The sequence below is a fragment of the Geotrypetes seraphini genome, chromosome 3 (assembly GCF_902459505.1).
Source record: "Geotrypetes seraphini chromosome 3, aGeoSer1.1, whole genome shotgun sequence".
Taxonomy (NCBI): domain Eukaryota; kingdom Metazoa; phylum Chordata; class Amphibia; order Gymnophiona; family Dermophiidae; genus Geotrypetes; species Geotrypetes seraphini.
Genome location: NC_047086.1, coordinates 320,289,190 through 320,305,908, shown reverse-complemented (window position 1 = coordinate 320,305,908; position 16,719 = coordinate 320,289,190). Strand labels below are relative to the sequence as shown.

Sequence of the window (16,719 nt, the reverse complement as noted above, 5' to 3'; positions counted from 1 at the left end):
TCTCCTCTTGCATATTGCACTGGCATGCACCATGGGTTTAATATCTCTAATTTTTTGCTGTGTCCAAGGCCTATAATAGTAACACTTAAGTATTGAGAAACAATATGTTTCTTCCCCAAAGAACTTACAATCTAAGTGGGGACCTGAGGCAAGGGTAACTTGTTTACAGGCATCTTAGAAGCAAAATCTACAGACAGTAGTAAAGCTATATCCACCTTCTGGTGAATACCATCACAGCCACATTTTAACATAGGCCCCTATTAAGATCAAATAAAAAATCTGCAGGAAGGCCAATCCAGACTCCAAGACTTGCATCCAGGTGAATATATATCAATATCAGATTTTGATTTAAAAATTTTTAATAAAATGATTTTTTGGAAGGAAAAAAAAACCTATCTAGTTTTCTATTTAAGATACATTAAAGTTCAAAAGTTTTTCATCGTGAAATAAGGATTAGATTTTAATTATGTAGCATGCGGCTTTATATTCATGCAATGTCTACATTTTTTTGGTAAATGAATTTCATTATTCCAATCAAATTGTCACAGGCAATTTTTCTATCACAGATGCTTGGTTTTGTATTTTTCAAAAAACTGTGAATTTGCATCTGCATCTGCAGAGGTATGCTGCTTCTTCACAGCAAAAATGTTATAAAATATACAGCTGAAAAAAAGACCTTAGCCCCATTGTTCCTTTGCAAATCGATGTACACAGAATTAACCCCTTATCTCTTATTATTATTATTATTATTCAAGCACTATGGGGCTCATAATCAAAAAAAAACAAATGTATAAAAAGTGGCCTAAATGGGTACTTGGACGATCAAAAAGCCTGATCATCCAAGTACCCATAATCAAAGCTGGTTTTAGACACATCTAAATCCAGCTTAGGCCTTTCCCCTGCCTCTAAACGCAAAGAGCAGAAAGAGGCGTTTTTAGAGGAGGAGAAAGGGTGGGAGGTGGGCCGACCTAGATCTAGCCGTGCAGCAGGTATAATCAAAACTTTAGGCAGGTTGCCTAGTCGGCACTTATACGTTTTGACTTAGACCAAGTCAAAACAGGTATAAGTGCCGAAAAGGGGCTGCTGAGCTGATCGCGGCTACTGTGATCAGCTCAGAGGCCCCAGCAACCTGCCTACCCCCTATAGAAATGATCACGGCAGGAGAGATGGCTCATCTCCCCTGCCGCGATCCACCCTCCCTCCCTCCCCCCTGACAACGATCAGGGCAGGAGGGAGCCCAAGCCCTCTTGCCCCAGTGACTCCCCTCCCTCCCTCCGATTACGATGGGGCCAGGAGGGAGTCCAATCCCTCCTGGCCTGTTGACAACCCCTACCCCCATCCCAACTAAGATACGGGCAGGAGGGATCCCAGGCCCTCCTGTCCTCGATGCACCCCACCACCCCCTGCTGACCCCTCAATCCCCCCCCACCCCCAATCCCCCCCGTACCTTTAAATCATTGGCCGGACGGACGGGTACCAAACCTGTGTTGAATGGCTGGTCTTAGGGCCAGATTGGCTCAGGCGGCTCAAACCCCGCCCACAGGTGGGGCCTGAGGCGCCTGGGCCAACCGGAATAGAACCAGGAGCCTTAGGCCCCTACTATGAATCGATCCGAAACTGTGGATGGAGCCACCATCTTATGCTGCACTTGGCTGCCGCTGTCCAGGGGAGTGGAACTTGCAGGAAGGTGCTCTGATTAGCCAATCGTCCCAAGTACAGGTGGACCTGCCAACCCGCTCTGCGAAGATGAGCAGCCACTACCACCATAACCTTGGTGAATGTATGGGGTACTGTTGCTAGCCCAAAGAGAAGTACTGAGAACTGATAATGACTTTCCAGCACATGGAATCTGAGGAATTTCCTGTGTTTTGGGAAAGATGAGGATGTGAAGGTAAGCTTCCGTCAAATCTAAGGCAGCCAGAAACTCTCCTGGCTGCACCACTGCAATGACTGATTGAACAGTTTCCATCCAAAACCGAGGTACTCTCAGGGCCGCATTGACATGTTTCAGATCCAGAATGGGCCTCCACTCCTCTTTCTTGGCATGGCAAAGTATATGGAGTATCTGCCAGAGCCCGAGTTGTCTGGATGAATTAGTTTCATGGTTTGGATATCTAACAATCTTTATAGCTCTGTTCAGATCCTTTTTGCTTTCTCCAGCTAGGCTGCTGGTGAATCCACGAACCAGTCAGAGGGTACGCAAACTATCTGATAATGTCCAGGACCTAGCGATCAGACATTATATATTCCAAGCCTCCAGAAAGTCTGAGAGCTGACCTCTGGGTAAAGGTTCCTGTGGAATATTAAGAGTACCAAGAGCAGCAAAAGGACCACCAGCTCTGGCCTCTAGGTGCTTGGGATCTGCTGTCTGGTAAAGATCTGGGTTGGCGATTTTGAACACTGGCCTTAAGATCATCTAGGACTTTGCCAAACAGCATCTGTCCTCTAAAAAGGAGCCTGCTCAGAGTCGCTTTAGAGGTTGAATCACTTGCCCATTGCCTGATCCAAAGCATTATGATGGGTGGCGATCAAAATGGCTGAGACTTTCCCCATGACTCTGATAATGTCAGAGGGCATCCACTAAATCAGTGGTTCTTAACCCTGTCCTGGGGACCCCCCAGCCAGTCGGGTTTTCATGATACCCCTAATGAATATGCATGAGAGAGATTTGCCTACCTGTCACTTCCATTATATGCAAAAGCTCTTTAATAGTAGACCACTTATCAGATGTGGGGAGCCGTGAACTGACCTTTTCAGATAAGTGGTCTACTTTTAAAGAGCTTTTGTAGAGCCATAACATTTGCTACTCCAGTAGAAGCAAGAATCCTTGCTCCATGCAATGTGTTATGATTAAAATTCAAGCACCTTTCCAGCGACATTGTACCGCTTCTGAGGCGCCTTGCTGAAGAGCTTATGAGCACATTTAAATATTTAAAAGCCTTTAAATGTTATACGATGATATTATTTGAGAAACTTGCTCAGTATTGATAAGAGGGGGGTCTTTTGTGTTTTGTTCCATTTTGCATCCATCTTTGGCATTAACTTAACATTCAATTTTTCTGCTTTCTTCTCAAAATCTACTTTTCCATGTCTTCCCTTCCTATCTCTCTCTCCTTCCCTCCTCCTCCCCCCCAGTAGTCCAACATCTCTTTCCTTCCTTTCCCCCCTTCCAGTCTGGCATCTCTCTCTACTACTACTGTTTTATTATTTCTATAGTGCTACCAGACTCCCCTCCTTCCCTTCTATTCCCTGGTCTGGTATCTCTCCCTTCCTTTAGTCATCTCCCCTCCCCTACCCCCCAGTGTAACATTTCTCTCTCCCTTTCTCCTATCCGCCCCCCGCAGTCCATCTCTCTTTCCTTCCTCCTTTCTGGCCCCCCTCCCAGTCCAACATTTCTCCCTCCTTTCCACCAGTCTAACATTTCTTTTTCTCTTCCCCCTGCATGCTTCTCCTTCAATCCACTTTCCCTCCCCTAACCAACATCTCTCTCATTCTCCATGAGTTTACCTTTTCACTCTCTGCTCTCTCCCCCTTCTCCCAAAGTGTGACATTTCTCCTTCCCTCCTTTCTGTCCTCCTCATCCATCTCTCCATGAGCCCAACCCTTTCTGCCTCCTACACACTTTCTCCCTCTTCTCCTTACCTCTTCCCTCAAGTGACATCCTTCCTTCCCACTCCCCAACCCATGTTTTCTCCCCATGCCATTTCTTCCTCTCCTCCACCCTGTGTCCATTTCTCTCACTCTCATCGCTCTCACTCCTCCTGTAACAATTTTCCTTCCTTCCCTCCCCCCAATTCCACTCACAGCTAATATGCTCGCTCCCCATCCACCATCTCACCCTCCCCTCCAGTGTGTAGTATCTTTCCTTTCTCTCCCCTTCTGCCAGGTCCAGCAGCACCTCTTCTTCTCCAGCAGCACCTTTTCTTCTCCCCATGTCCAGCAGTATCTCTTCTCCCTTCATCCTCTCCCTGTCCAGCAGTACCCCTTCACCCTTACCTTTCCCTCCTCCATGTAGTTGGTGCTGCTGCCAGTGGTGATGGTGTGGGGCAGCATTCCTGCATGAGGAGCTTAGATTTATTTCTGTCTGTCGATTCTGCTGGGTTTTTTCATTCCCACGGCATTGGCAGCTTTTGGCTACCCTCCCCCTGCGGTACCGAGTCAAGGCCCTGGGGAAAGGGAGCTATCTACGACGTCTGCCTGTGCCCCGGCTTCACTGGATTTTCAATGCTAAGTGAAAGCCGCAAACTGCCGTCCTTTGCGGTTTGTGCAGGAGCAGGAAAGAAAAAATAAACTTCCTTCTGGGTCTTAGTGCCTGATGTTATAGTTGCCAGTGCTGTTACAGTGAGAGCTATTAAGCTCTTCTTTACACCAAAGACGCTACACAGATTCCTACACAGGGAGAAGCCACTTCAGATGATAGACCGGCAAGCGGACAGCAATGGATGCAGCAGACAGAAGCAGGATGTTGAGCTACCAAGTTTTCTGCACTGTTTGCCATATGTATGACTACCTCCCCTCTGGGAGGTGATCTTATGTATGCACTCGATGCAAGGAACTGGAGGGCCTGAAGAAGCAAGTCAGACTTCTGGAGAGCAGAATACTGGAACTAGAAGCACTTCGAGCAGTGGAAGAGGACAGAAAGGCAGAAGACTTTATGACAGTGGAAATCGTTGATGAAGAAGTCAAGGAGTTAGAGAAGTTCATCGAACAGGTATATAGGGAGGGCCGTGGAAAATCACCAACAGTGGAGCTGCCAAGATACACCTACAGTGAGCGAGGACCAAGATACACCTACAGAGAGTGAGGACAACCTGGAGGACAACCACAAGGAAGACGAGATCGGTGCAAGCCAATGCCAGAATGAGGGAAGATGGAAGTGCACAGAGGACATGGACCTATGGCTGGAGAGATGGTCATATACCAGGGACACGGACCTGCGGCTAGAGAAGCAAGAGAAGATAGAGAGGACAGCAATCATCGTGGGGGACTCCATCATCAGACAAGTCAACAGCCACATAGTGGGAGGAAGTCAGGATTGGCTGGTGACCTGCCTACCAGGAGCCAACGTAGAAGATATAGTCAGCCGCATCGACAGGATCATCAACAGCGTGGAAGAGGAAGATACGGCGGTGGTGATCCACGTGGGGACAAATAATGTGAGCAACAGGAACTACAGCAGGGAAGGACTGAAGGACCAGTTCCAGATGCTAGGAGGGAAGCTGAAGACCAGAATGCTGAGGGTAGCGTTCTCGGAGATCCTGCCGGTACTCAGGGCCGATGAGAAGAGGCAGACGGAGGTGCAAGCAGTCAACGCATGGATGAGGCACTGGTGCGAGGAAGAAGGATTCCACTTCATGCGCAACTGGACGATGTTCAGGGGGGAAGAGCAAGCTATTCAGGAAGGATGGACTCCACCTTAGCGGAGACGGAACGAGGCTATTTGCAAGCAACATCAAGAGAGAAATTTTTAAACTAGGAAGAAGGGGAAAGCCGACAGTCAACCAAGAGTTGATGATTCGGGAACCGGTATACCCAGTGGATATTGTGCAGGAAGATAGCAGGGAAGACTCACCGGATCATAGGCAAGACAGAAATCCTGACAGATTGAAAGGGACACAAGAGGGAAGGAAATGAAAGAAAGTAACAAGCCATAAACTCAAGTGTATGTACACGAACGTAAGGAGCCTAAGGAATAAGATGGGGGAATTGGAAGCTACGGCACAAAAAGATAACCTGTCGATCAAAATCGGGAAAGATTCCGGAAGACTGGAAGGTGGCGAATGTTACGCCGATCTTCAAAAAAGGTTCAAGGGGAGATCCAGGAAACTACAGACCAGTGAGTCTGACCTCGGTACCGGGAAAGATGGTAGAGGCGCTGATAAAGGACCGCATCATTGATCACCTTGACGGACACGGTCCAATGACAACCAGCCAGCACGGTTTCAGCAAAGGCAGATCTTGTTTGACGAACTTGCTGCACTTCTTCAAGGGAGTAAACAGGCAGATAGACAAGGACGACCTGGTCAACATTGTATATCTGGATTTTCAGAAGGCGTTCGACAAGGTTCCGCATGAATGACTACTTCGGAAAATTGCAAGCCATGGAATCGAGGGTGAAATAACTCACATGGATTAAAAACTGCCTGGAGCATAGGAAACAGAGAGTGGGGGTAAATGGACAACACTTAGACTGGAAGAGCGTCACCAGTGGGGTGCTGCAGGGCTTGGTGCTTGGATCCGTGCTCTTCAACATCTTTATAAATGATCTGGACATTGGTACGATGAGTGAAGTGATAAAATTTGCAGACAAAACAAAGTTATTCAGAGTAGTGAAAACAAAGGGGGATTGCAAAGATCTGCAACGTGACTAGACTTAGCAGATAAAAACAGATTGTTCACCCTCTCCAAGGTAGGGAGAACGAGAGGGTACTCTCTAAAGTTGAAAGGGGATAGATTCCGTACAAACATAAGGAAGTTCTTCTTCACCCAGGAGTGGTGGAAAACTGGAACGCTCTGGTGGAACTGGAATGTTCTGGTGGAAAACACCCTCCAGGGATTCAAGACAAAGTTAGACAAGTTCCTGCTGAACGAACGCAGGTAAGGCTAGTCTCAGTTAGGGCACTGGTCTTTGACCTAAGGACCGCCGCGTGAGCGGACTGCTGGGCACGATAGACCACTGGTCTGACCCAGCAGCAGCAATTCTTACGTTTTTATGTCCCCCTCCTTGTTGCTTAATCCACCCTTGTGACTTCTGCTAAAATCTCCTGATCGGTTAACACAGCAGATGTCTGCACCTGCTCATCAATGGCAAGAAATTCTTCCACAGACATACCTGGTCCAAGAAATGCAATTCCATCAGCCATTCAAAAATGTTATCACAGTCACGAGCAGACAATGTTGGCGATGGGGGTGTCTCTAAAAGATCTTCTCCTGTCTCTGCAGAAATGTCAGAAACAACGTTCTTGACAATTCCCTGCCTTCCTGAAACAATTGTTGATTGTAGCTGTGATTTCGTTCTCCCAGACTGACCGAGCCCATCGCAGACACTGCAGTATGTCGATGGCAAAGTTGTCCATGTCGTTGTTCTCAATTGCTGATAAGTTTATACATAAGTCACTTTCTATATATAACTTTGAAGTTCTGTATGATGCCCATATCACATGGCTGAAGTTGACTCATATAGTTTGGTGGCAAGAACTCCAGCTGTTTTGCTTTAAGCTTCAGCCGGGTCATGTGTGCTGCAGTTATCAACGATCATCAGAATGTGGCACTTTTCCTTCACAAATTTTCTATCAAGATCTGTTAACCATTCACTGAACAGACTGGCTGTAATCCATGCTTTACGATTGCTTTTGAACACAACTGGTAGCGACTTTGCACCTTTGAAACAATGTGGCTTGGAGACTTTCCAATAGCTAGTAGCGGTAGCTTTTCAGATCCATCCATATTGGCAGCAAACAATAATGTGAGGCGCTCCTTACTTCTCTTGCCACCATGGCAGCTGTCTCCTTTGAACGTCATTGTGCAATCCGGCAAAAAAATAACCCAGTCTCGTCAGTGTTGAAAACGTTGCGTTCGTCATATTGGTCCAGCAGCCATGGTAGTTTGGTCTGTAGCAAGTTCTGGTGGTACAGACTCTGATTCGCCACTCAGGACACGAAAGATAACAGCTCTGCGCTTCTTGAATCTATCTAGCCATCCATCACTACATTTAAAGTCATTGTGACCAAGTTGAACAGCAAGACTGACTACTTTTGCTTTCAGAATTGGACCGGAGACTGGTACACCAAGTGAGAGTGCTTGCTGCAACCAAAGAAAAAGCGCATCTTCAACATCATCATAGGTGGATTTGCACAATTTCTTACTGCCATCTGCAAACTGCACAGAAGTCTTGTACTTCTCATGGCTACTCCAGATGTCACAGACCGTAGATTTGCTTATACCATAGTCACGTACAATATCCGCTTGTGTTTTCTTTTTAGTTTCGATTAAAAGAACGATTTCGCATTTTACATCAAATGTTATAGAACGACGCTTCATAGCAGGTTTCTCAGCCATTTTGACTACAGTATCACAGGTACGCCATGTGCTGTGTAGGCGGAGCCTGCATGTCCGTTATAGCCGAATGAAATTACAGCTAAAAGTGGCTCTCGGGACCAAAATAGTTGTCCGGTATATCTGAAAGTTCGGTATATGCGAATCTGCTATATCCGATGATTTTCTGTATGTTTATAATGGTGCTCGGCCGGGACCAATGGACCTCGACCACTACATGCAAGATTCTGTTATAAGCGAGTCCAGTATAACAGGATTATACTGTATACAGTAAGCCAGAAGGAATCCAGATCTTCTATGTCTATTGGCCCTTGCCAGAGAAGACTCCAACCTTTGGGCAGTATAAGCCCTCTGTCGCCACTAGCAGAACAAAATGAGAAAGATGCGCAATCCTGCACACAAAAAAACAACAACCCAACAACAGTCTATCAGAAGCAAGAGAGGGAAAATGGAAAAATTATGTTCTTACCTGTTAATTTTCTTTCCTTTAGACGCAGCAGATGAATCCAGAGACCAATGGGATAGCACACATCTACCAGCAGGCGGAGATAGAGAAACTGATTAACAGGTGGTCCTATTGGTTGGCACTCCTCCTGTATCTTCAGTATAGCTCCTTGCCCAAGCATCTGTAACCATCAATAGGCATATAGCATGTAAAAAACTTCTTTTCCCATAACAAATCTCAAAAGGCAATCATACAGAATACAACCCTCAATAATAACAAACTTTGAAAGTTGCAAAAGAAAAAACCGACAGACAATATCCAGAAAGGGTGGAGCTCTGGATTTATCTGCTGCATCTAAAGGAAAGAAAATTAACAGGTAAGAAAATAATTTTTCCTTCCTTAGCAACAGCAGCAGATGAATCCAGAGACCAATGGGATGTAGCAAAGCAATCCTCAATCTGGGTGAGAAGCAAACGCCGACTCAACTGCCCAAGGGTTGGAGTCTTCTCTGGCAAGGGCCAAAAAACATAGAAGATCAGGATTCCGCAACAACCGAAGCATTAAACGCATCCACCGCATGCGCCCCCACATCCAACAGGTAATGCTGAGATAAAGCACTCTCAGAAGACCAAGTAGCCGCGAGACAAAATTCCTCCATGGATAAAACCTCTGGACCGAATCCAAGAAGTAGCCATTGCTCTGGCTTAATGGTCATGAAGTTCTTTCATAAGAACATAAGAACATAAGAACATAAGAAATGCCATCTCCGGATCAGACCTTCGGTCCATCAAGTCCGGCGATCCGCACACGCGGAGGCCCTGCCAGGTGTACACCTGTCGTAATTTATAGTCCACCATATCCTTACATGCCTCTCTTAAGGAGATATGCATCTAGTTTGCTCTTGAAGCCTAGGACGGTCAATTCCGCAATAATCTCATCTGGGAGGGCATTCCAGGTGTCAACCACTCTCTGAGTGAAGCAGAACTTCCTGACATTAGTCCTGAACCTGTCCCCCCTTAGCTTCATTACATGTCCTCTAGTCCGTGTCAAATTGGACAACGTAAATAATCTTCTCTGCTCTATTTTGTCGATTCCTTTCAGTATTTTGAAGGTCTCGATCATATCCCCACGCAGTCTCCTTTTCTCAAGGGAGAATAATCCTAGTGTTATAAGTCTGTCCTCGTATTCCAGTTTTTCCATACCCTTCACCAGTTTTGTTGCTCGTCTCTGCACCCTCTCCAGCAGTTTTATATCCTTCTTTAGGTAGGGAGACCAATGTTGGACGCAGTATTCCAAGTGTGGTCTGACCATTGCCCTATAAAGCGGCATTATAACTTTCTCCGATCTACTTGAGATTCCTTTCTTTATCATGCCCAACATTCTATTTGCCTTCTTTGCCGCTGCCGCACATTGTGCTGACGGCTTCAGGGTCCTATCTATCAGTACACCCAGGTCCTTTTCTTGTTCACTCTTCCCCAGAGTTGCACCTGACATTGTATACTCGTATTCCTTATTCTTATTTCCTAAATGCATTACCTTGCATTTCTCCACATTGAACTTCATCTGCCATTTCTCTGCCCATGTTTCTAACCGACACAAGTCGCTCTGGAGTTTCTCTCTATCCTCATGCGATCTGATCGCCCGGCATAGTTTTGTATCGTCTGCAAACTTGATGATCTCACTGGATGTTCCTTCCTCCAGATCATTGATATAAATATTAAAAAGGATCGGCCCAAGTACCGAGCCCTGGGGTACACCACTAGTCACTTTCTCCCAGTCGGAGAACTTCCCATTTATGCCCACTCTCTGCTTTCGGTTTTCCAGCCATTTGCCTATCCATCTTTGTATATCCCCCTCTATGCCATGGCTTTGTAGTTTCCTGAGAAGTCTTTCATGTGGAACTTTGTCGAACGCTTTCTGGAAGTCCAAGTATATTATGTCCACCGGCTTCCCACTATCAATTTGCTCATTTACGGTCTCAAAAAATTGGAGTAAATTCGTCAAACATGATTTCCCTTTCCTGAATCCGTGTTGACTGGGTTTCATCAAGTCGTGTGCGTCCAAGTGCCGGACCATGCTATCCTTGATCAGTGCTTCAACCATCTTGCCGGGGACAGACGTAAGACTCACAGGTCTATAGTTGCCCGGTTCCCCTCTTGATCCTTTTTTGAAAATTGGGGTGACGTTCGCTATCCTCCAGTCGTCCGGTATCTGTCCAGTTCTGATTGTCAGGTTTGCAAGTTTTTGCAATAACTCTCCGATTTCAACCTTCAATTCCTTTAAGACTCTCGGGTGAATTCCATCCGGTCCAGGGGATTTGTCACTTTTAAGTTTGTCGATCTGATAGTATATCTGGTCTAAGTCCACTTCAACTGTGGTGAGGCTGTCTTCTATTTCTCCTGCAAACACTTTCTCCGCTTCAGGTATTGTTGAGGTGTCCTCCTTCGTAAAGACGGACGCAAAGAAGGAATTTAGTTTGTCTGCGATTTGTTTATCTTCCTTGATGTACCCTTTTCTTCCCTGGTCGTCCAAGGGTCCGACTGCCTCTTTTGCAGGTTTTTTCCCTTTCACGTATCTAAAGAAGGGCTTGAAGTTTTTGGCCTCCTGGGCTATTTTTTCCTCATATTCCTGTTTTGCATCCCTCACCGCCTTGTGACATTTCTTCTGATCATCTTTATGTTTGTTCCAGGCTTCGGTTGTCTTTATGTATTTCCATTTTTTGAAAGAGTCCTTCTTTTCTTTTATGGCTTCCTTCACCTGTTTGGTAAGCCATGCCGGTTCTCTTTTGCTCTTTGATCTCCGATCTTTGGAAATCCTCGGAATGTAGAGATCTTGTGCTTCTGTGATAGTATTTTTCAGTAGGGACCATGCCTGATCTACCGTTTCAAGTTTGTCCACCTTCTTTTCGAGTCGTTTTTCTACCATGGCTCTCATGCTATCGTATTTACCCTTTTTAAAGTTCAATGTGGTGGTTAAGGTTTTGGCATGTTTCCCTTTCCCGATGTCAAGTTTAAAGTTAATTACATTGTGATCACTCGTTCCCAGTGGAACCATGACTTCCACTACTGTTATCGGTCCCGTGAGGCCATTTAGGACCAAGTCCAAGGTGGCGTTGCCTCTTGTTGGCTCTTTTACCATTTGTTCCAGGAAGCAATCCCCTAGCACCTCCAGGAACTTGGCCTCCTTGCCGCAGTTGGAGGTTGCTAGTTTCCAGTCTATCCCTGGGAAATTGAAGTCTCCCAATATAATTACATTGCCTGTCTTGCATTCTTGTTTGATTTCCTCCATCATTTCTGAGTCAGTTTCCTCCGCCTGTCCTGGGGGACGATAGTAAAGGCCTATTTTCGTATCTGCTCCAAATTGACCAGGAATCTTGATCCAGAGTGACTCAAGCTTCTCTTTCATTTCTGTTGTAACCATTTCAACAGAATCTATTCCCTCCTTAATATATAGAGCAATACCTCCACCTTTCTGCCCTACTCGATCTCTTCTATACAGCTTGTATCCCTGTAGTACTGTGTCCCATTTGTTTTCTTCATTCCACCATGTTTCTGTTATGCCAATGATATCCAATATGTCATGTCTTGCTATTGTCTCTAGTTCCCCCATTTTGTTACCTAGACTTCTAGCATTCGTATACATACATCTAAGTTCCCTACGTGTTACCTTTTTGGACCTTCTACTCTTGGCCGTCCCTGTAGTTTCAATTACGATATCCTTAACTGCTCCTGTGTTATCACCCTTGTTTGCCATCAAGCAAGCATGAAGAATGTCCTCCTGGACCCATCGAACGATGGAGGCTTTGGACACTGCCATACGTTTGAGGCGTTGTTGAAGAATACAAAAAGGTGATTTAAACAACTAAAAGTCATTAGAAACCTAGCTCGCGGAGAACGCTACGCACTTAAAAAAAAAAATGCATTGAATAAAAGCACGTCTCCCCATTTTTCCTCCCAGGAACAAGAAAGGAAAAGTGAGAATGTCATAAAAGAAAGGATGACACCTCCTCAGAAAGAAATTGTGGTACCGTCCGAACCGACACCCCAGATTTTGTAAATCAGAAATAGGAATCCCCACCGAACAAGGCCTGCAACTCAGAAAACCGCCGAGCTGAAGCCATGGCCACAAGAAACCCCGTGTTCAACGGCACAGCCTTTTAGATTCTCAAAAGACAAGGATGAAATGAAGCCTTCGATAAACTGCGAAGAAGTACCTTAAGACTGTACTCCGGACAGGGCTTTCTAAGAGGTGTACGAATATACCATACTTTGTTTAGGAACTGAACTACATGAAGCTGAGAAGTAAGCGAAGAGCAATATACCTAGCCCTTAAAACAAGCTAAGAATGGCACTTGAAGCTGAAGGGAATTGAACGCTAAGCCCTTGGCAATACACTTGTGCCAAAAAAGAACTCTGGAAGGGAGCAAATGTTGAGAAGTACCCAAGAAAGGAAAAACCTCCAAAAGGAAGCAGAAGCCACAGGTGAAGACGTCTGTATCGCCTGGATAAGAGAAGAAACAACCTGCTTTATCATAACACTTACACGTTAGCCATGACTTTTCAAAAGCTAGGTCATAATACCAAAGTAGTATGAATATCCATGTTGATCGGACCCTAGATGAGCAAATCTGAAGATACCAGGAAACTTAATCTGGCTGTCGATAGACTCATCAGATCCACATGGCAAGGATGGCGCAGCCAATCCAGAGATTCTACAAATACTGTGCCCTGAAAGCGGGCTTGAGATGGCAAATCCAAGCCATCATCAGCCAGGGGAAAACACTGAAAAAAGAGAAACCAGAGGCTACCCCCTCTGACTCCCACTCCCTGTGCCCACTGAAGAAGCTAGGAAGCTTAGAATTTTGATACGAGGCCATGAGGTCTAGTTCCAGGAGATCCTACTTCCATACAAAGAACTGGAATGCCTGAACCAAAATTCTCAATATCCAGGATGTAGAAGATTTCACTATTACTAACATTTACACTTTCTAGAGCATACACAGCGCTGTACACTGTAACATACAATAAATGGGCCATGCTCAGATTTCGTGGAGAGAAAGTCTATCCAAACTCTATTCCTGACCCGTAAAATGATCTGCCAACAGAAGAGGAAGATGAGGGTCCACCCATTGACATAGAACCACAACTTTACCCGCCAACTGGAGTACATCACCTACTGCTGTAGAGAAATACCCCCATCATAATACTGACTGAAAAGACCTTCAGCGTCATTCCGGAAGAATGGTCTGAAGCTCCAGAAACGGTAGCCTGATCATGCTCCAGAGTAGAAGAATGAACAAGTACTGAGTCGCCTCTTAAGACCAGACTCCTGGAGCTGAGGATGGAAAGCACCGAGCCCCCCAACCCGACAGCCCGGGATGTTTGGTGACCATGAGCTAGTCCAGCAAAGACAGAGGCATGCCTTTGAAAAGAGAAATCTCACTGAGCCACCAAATCATACAGAGCGATGCTTGAGAAGCCTACCAAATAATTGGAGCCCTGAGATACCAGGAACCACTGGAATAAAAGCGACCGCTGTAGCGTTACAATGGAAAAGCAAGCCGAAGTTCCCAGTGGAGTCAGCAACATGGATCCTGGAACCTGTACAGAATCCCATACTCTTGGTCATGGTGACCGAAGAAGAATGCAAACCTGAGACTGTGACCCATCGCCCTAGTCTCTGGAAGAAACACATTTCTCTCCTATATGAATAAAAACATCTCCCCGATATATCTATAAATAGTACAGGAGAAAAGAGCGCTGTGCAAATTTGAAGATTCACGTCCAAAGAACTGAGGAAAAGAAACCACCCTTTTTGTGTCAGTCAAATGGTCCGACTGGAAGACGATCGAAGCAAGCAGTCAAGAAGAAAGTAGGTGAATCGCCTGGTAGTGCCAAAATAGTACCACTGCCCACATTTTCTAAAATGTTCGTGAAGCCTTGGGTAGGCGAAATGGCATGTGCCAAAACCGAAACACTGCTCCAAGAGAGGCAAGCACACCTAATGCCGATTCGGAGTCCATAGTGAAAATGTAAATATTCTCCCAGTTTTTCTGCAAAAATGTGTAACCTTGAGAAACTAATTCAGCAGAATGGGATCCAGCCTGCCCAATGCCCCCTTCTTGGGCACCATGCAGTAAGTGGAACAACGTCCCTTAGCTCCTGAAGAACTACAAGAACTGCCCTGAGGACCAGTAACACTTAAAAGGGAAACACAAAACATAGAGACTCAAGAACGAACCGGAAACCTGAGGAGGATGCAAAGTTGTAAGCATCCTGAAAAATGTTCACAGCCCCCTGACCTGACATTATGGCGTCTTCCCCCTCATGAGAAAGCCTTAAGAGTCATTGGAAGAAGTCAATATCCCCTTAGAATGAAGTGCAGAAGGTCAGGGAATGGCAGGATCAGAACTGTAGGATCTGTAAGAAAGAAACTCTCCTAGGAAAAAAATCAAGGTTCACAATGTAAAGAGAAGTATATACTGGAACCATGAAAACAGTACTAACTCCATGCAACGTGAGCTAAATACTTATGTTCTTTAAAGTGAATGCATACTAGACTAAATCAAGATGCTGCATCTACCTCCCCGTGTAAAACAACAGCATCCTAACAAGTATCAGACAAAGCTCACATCGCTAATGAGAGCTTCAGGGATGAGGCTAACAGCCACATAGTGCATGCTCCTCCACGGGTTTGATAGAATTGGTAACTGGCTCCTGGTTAGAAGGAGCTGTACAGCCCTTCCTGTCTGGTCGGGGGTCAGTCTAGCATGTGCCATGAGAAGATGGTGACAGGAGAAACCAGCGTGATAAGCATGGAAATCTGAAGTCCAGGCCCCCTCAGAAATAGAGAAAGAGAGTCCTAGCCGCAGGAAGATGCGAAGTGTCATTATGCCCATAGAGACAGCCCGAACTTGGAAACTGTTTGTACTACCTTTAGGCATATATATCCTATGCCACTACTAGACACATGCAGCGCAGCACAGAAGTCCAAATAAGAAGGACATTTACCAACAGATAAAGACTCAATCTGCAGGGACCCCAAGAGAGACAATGAGATATCTGTGTGAAATACAGGGCACTATCTTACTGCTGATCTCACTGTGCCGTGAGTTGCCTATGTCGACCCAGTCCGGAGACAAACCGAGACAGGGTGACCTAGCACAGGTCAGACTCTCCTTGAGTGCTAACCCCAGAGTCCGATTAAACAAGCAGCTTCCTTCAAGGGAATACAGCAGGAACACAGACATAGACATATAAATCTGCCCAAGCTTGTCCCAAAGCTGGTGAAACGCATACAAATTGTCTGAGCCATAAAGGAGAGAAGCCGCAGCATACCCTGACCAAAGTCAGCTGGAAATAAACTACCGGAATGCTGCAGCTCTCCTGCCATCGCCGGAGACCCAAGCGCGCACCTGATCCTCGCCGACATGTGGCCGCTGCATCAACACTCCTAGAAACATAGTCGGATTCAAGCCCCGCAAAATTTACCCTGCCGCGGCCTGCATAGAAAGAAAATCAGACTCGGGGAGTAACTAGAAGAATGGTGAGGTGCTTCCCACAGCGCCGGAAAAAACATGTCCCATCTCATGCGCGCTGCTATAAACTGGCACTTGCACAATCAGCTGCACATGGCCGCGACAAACACCGACGAAAGAGAGCCTCGGAATAAACAGGACTACTACTGCTGCACTGAAACCCAACGAGGAGAACAAGTGCGAGCATGAAATCGCACCCGTAAAGCCGCGCTGCAACCAACAAGGAAACCAAGCGCATGCGTGCAAAGGGCGGGAAAGTCCCGGCTCCCTCAACGGATTTCTAGTCATAAAACTTAGCCTCAATAAAATATCCATTCCTTAAATGTACATTGACCGAACCCACAGTACTAAGACTCCCAAACAGAACCTGAAGTTCAAACAGTAAAAAAACACATACATACTAACAAGCTTATTGTTAGGGCCGGTTGAAGCTAGTAAGTGCTGGTTATGCAGCACTAACAGGGCAGAATGTAGCAACTGTGGTCTCCCTGTTTTGTTTTTTTTTAACAGAGAAGGGAAAGAAGTAAAAAATGGAGACCCAGTCAGACCCTCTATCATTGGAGGGAGGGTGAGGTAGGGACCTGGGGGGGCCCAGGTATAACCCCTAAAGCCGGCACCGTTCAGCCGGACACCCCTGTCTCACTGAAGAGAAACCTCAACAGGAGAAATAAAATTGCCATCT

The 16,719-nt window shown here is 45.9% G+C and overlaps 1 protein-coding gene across 4 annotated transcripts in view; it reads right to left on the bottom strand.

The window, feature by feature from the left end:
• ATL2 (atlastin GTPase 2) overlaps positions 1 to 16,719 on the bottom strand; it is a 221,219-nt gene that overhangs the window by 125,274 nt on the left and 79,226 nt on the right. The window lies entirely within an intron of this gene.